The sequence below is a fragment of the Meleagris gallopavo genome, chromosome 3 (assembly GCF_905368555.1).
Source record: "Meleagris gallopavo chromosome 3, MGAL_WU_HG_1.1, whole genome shotgun sequence".
Taxonomy (NCBI): domain Eukaryota; kingdom Metazoa; phylum Chordata; class Aves; order Galliformes; family Phasianidae; genus Meleagris; species Meleagris gallopavo.
This window is the reverse complement of record NC_139406.1, coordinates 7,851,043-7,854,887: the sequence shown is the minus strand read 5'-3', so window position 1 is coordinate 7,854,887 and position 3,845 is coordinate 7,851,043. Positions and strand designations below refer to the sequence as shown.

General features: G+C 42.1%; 1 long non-coding RNA gene across 1 annotated transcript; it reads left to right on the top strand.

Moving 5' to 3' along the window:
* Positions 1-1,323: 1,323 nt before the first annotated feature.
* Positions 1,324-3,609, top strand: LOC146544587 (uncharacterized). The gene is made up of 3 exons (XR_014882170.1): positions 1,324-1,495; positions 2,600-2,719; positions 3,268-3,609. It is a non-coding gene; the product is annotated as an uncharacterized LOC146544587 (long non-coding RNA).
* Positions 3,610-3,845: the final 236 nt, after the last annotated feature.

The following is a 3,845-nucleotide window of genomic DNA, read 5'->3' as shown; positions in this document are numbered from 1 at the left end:
GGGTGGTGAAGGCTGCCAGCTTGACTTTGTGATATAGTGAATAAAGCATGCTTCCATTCCACGCTAAAAAAAAAATAGTCATCATGACTTAGTACAGCATTTCTAACTGAAGAATGTAACTTCAGAACGAGAGTAACTAGTTGTGCTTTCTTATCATGCTCCCTGTGATTTGATGCAACTTTTCCTCTGTATGTTTTCTTTAATTTTTATGCTTTATGTGAAAGCTGAACAGACTGAATTTGTTTGTAATTTGGAATTTAAAGCAAGGCTCTTTGTTAAAAGCCCAGAGGAAGTTTCCATATGACTTATGGGCCATTTGGGCTCAATTGAATTTAATGGGTTTCAGCTGCACCTCCACAATGGCTTTGAAGGAAGTGAAGGGAGATCTATAGGTCTTAATTGCTCAAGACTGGCTTGTTTCTCTTGAAAAGGCTGTTTGCAAGAAGCAGGTTGGGAGTATTAAAGTATATATCCTGAAAGGGATGGAGGAGCTGCCGTTTCAGGAAGGAGCTGAGAAGAAAATAGCTCTGAGACATTACTCAGAGCTCAACTAGTCTTTCTGAACTGGTCCAATGTAAGAGCTGGCACTGCAGTTCTTGTTTGTTTGCTTGAAAGTGATCAAATAACTGGAGAAAGGGGGGTGACTAAGCCAAACTTCCTTTGTAGTTCTTTTAAGAAAGAAATGGATCTTGGAACTAAGAAGATAAATGAGACTGAGAAGACAAGAGAAGCCCAAACAGATAGTCCCCTCTGTATCTCTGGTAACAGCTGGCAGACATGAGTTGCTGAGTCAGTAAGTGAACCATGGCTTCTAAATATGATGGTTTGCTTATCCTTCCACTGCACGAAGTGTTTCACTGGAACATAACAACCCTAACCAGGCCAACTACCATTTTTATTTTGTATTTCTATTGGTACACTTGTCTTAAGCTGGCCTTGTAGACTGTTGTTACTGAGTTTGCTAGCATTATCCCTGGCTTCACATTAGGTGGTGTCTGACCCATAAGAATCTCTTATCACTTTGTTTTCTATGCAGGCAGGAGAACATGTGAAATGCAAAGGTAAGAACATAAAAGAACTACTGTCCTACTCGAGATAATCCAAGAGACTATATTACAGGAAGTCAGCCTTGGTGTACTCTCATTTTGGCTGGCATCATACAGGCAAGTAGGAAGGTGATGTTCTCTTGAGGTACCCAGCAGATGAATGCCAGATGGTACTGTCATAATACACAAAAAAATAGCTAAATATCTACTGGTGGTGTTCAATACAAAAGGAATATTTTTCTTTTTCTGAATCCTGCAGGGCAGAACTCAGACAGGCATCTTAACGCAAACACTGCAGTAACTGAAATGTGAAGCTGGAAATCCAAACAATTCTCCAAAAGCTCTAAATAGCTTTTTAGGCTCAATTCATGTTGGACCTAATGGATCCCCCAAGGGGAGAACAGTTTATCACAGACAAGCGTTTTAAGTACAGCGTATTTGCATAGTAGGTAAGTAGGAGTTTGTTACATCAAACAGGGAAACTTGATGAAGAACGAAATGATGGTGCATTGCTGATGAGGCCGATGCTCCCGCATCGTCTGGCTGAGCAGATCCAATCCCCAGTACAGTGCCTATGCGCTTGTGTCAAATTGAGTTTTACTTTTCTGTGAGGAAGTTTCTTCCTTGGTGGTTTCAAATCTCAGTCAGGAATGCCTAGAGAAAAATCTCAGGCTGCTGTCAGCATCATCACAGGGGCTTCTTCTGTATGCTTCGCTGAGAGGAAACATGTTTACTTTTCCCATGTTAAAATACGTCCATTTCAATTTCCATGCAAGATTATAAGAGCAAAAATATGCAGCCCTCTGGGGGAATGGCATTTGCCTAAATACCATACGTTGCTACAGACCTTAGATGAGAAGGGCCACATGCAAACATTTACACAGAGAAGCATTTCGGATATGGAGCTGAGTGCTATAGGAAACATATTTTTGACTGCCTGGCTGCTTTGGGCCATGGTATTTATTGCCTACAGATAAAGTCTGAGTAGGTAATGTTATTCTGTGACAGCATGCGAACACCTAGCTCTGCCTTTTGTCTCTTGTCCATAGATATTCTCCGCCAGGATTTATACTGCCTGTTTTCCTAACAGCCAAGCGTACCTAGTTTGATAAAGCAGTATGCTGGTTTACGTATCCCTAATTATTAATGTTCTGTATCCTGGCCTGTGCAAAGGATGTTTTCCTCAGAGCTTTCCAGAAATGCCACTAATGCTTGTCTGACCATTGTCTTCGGTGGTTGCATCTTTGTTCATTAGCTAGGATAGCTGGTGCTGAAAACCAAGCAGAAGGTACTGACAGACCACAGCGAGCTGTCTGTTGCTGCAGATGGAGGATACCTCTAGGATTTGGGTCAGGAAGCACTTGGCAAGCGGCCCTCTGAATTCTTGTCACATGTTGAGGAAGCCTGCGTAGTGGCAGGGGTGAAGGAGGAAGTTGAAATCTTAAAATGGCTGCAGTCTGATTTTGTTGTTGTTTAGCATCAAAGCTATTTACAGTGGATCTTGCCAATTTATTCATGCTGCTGCTGTCATGGATTTTTTCTGATTCTTTCAGAACAGAAAAGAAACAACAACAACAGAAAAAAACAACACACAAGCTTCTGTCCCATTGAAGCTTGCAATGGCAAGAAAAATGAGGCTCACTTCTGCCCGTTTAGGACCGGACTCTGCAGAGGTACTATAAGAAGTCATTTGTTTTCTTTCGACACAGTTCAGCTTCAGACAGGCGCACACACATTCAGATGGTTTCCACTTGAAATTCCTTCTCTAATCCCAGCAGCTCTCAGATTTGACTGCTGAGCTGCAAAGGGGCTTCTCCCTGCCTTCCATCCAAAGGCTGCAATTGTTAGGCCTGGGAAGGACCTCACTCCTGAAGTTTGAATGCTTTTTTTTTTTTCTTTTTTTTTTTCCAGATACGCCTTAAAAAACCTTCACTGCCCTTCTCTGCTGCTTGTGAAAGGAGGACTCCTTCAATTTTTGGAGTCTGCCCTTATGTACATTGTGCTGTCTTTGGCATAGAGACTTCACATGCCTGCAGGAAGAAGTGCTGCATTTCACACTGACAGTCAGGCAGACACCCATGCAGTGGGGAGGGAAAACAGGAGTGACTTGTACCATTACACTGAACCCTCGCTGCTCAGTCTGTGTAAGCTAACATGCCATGTTTATACTTCTCCAATAGACTGTTTTAAGCAAATACCTTTTCAACTCTCTCTTTTAAAGCACAAAGGGGTTATGTAAGATTCAGGATGGATGGATGGTGACAGAACAGTTGGACCCTGCTGCACAACACTGTTGGCTTGCAGACTCTTCGGCCCAGGTAATCCCTTGTCCTAGGAACAGAAAGGAACACCTTCCTTTGCCTAGAAATGGCCTCTTCTCAGCACTGAAGCTGCAGGCAGTGAGTAGTGAAGCTGACCTGGAAGGAGTAATTGGAGATGGGAGAAATCCCGTGGTTTGGTCCAGGCCCTGGGGATGCTGAGCTGTATTACCCCAGCATTGTCACATTCCTTTATTTTTATGAGATCTTGCAAATGCAATTTGTCAGCCACAACGCAGTATACCAGCAGCTTGTTTCATGTTTAACCAGCAGGAATTATTTTGCAGATAAATCTGTGTCCAGATATCATTTGAGGAAGCAGTTGGTATGTAAATACATGTTGACCAGACTTTATTTATATTTATGTTGCCATACCAGTTATGTTGCTCATCGATACACGTTAGGCACTACGGAGATACAAAATCATATTTCAAGAAACATATTTAAATATATCTTATATCTTTTTCCTCAGAGTAAAACT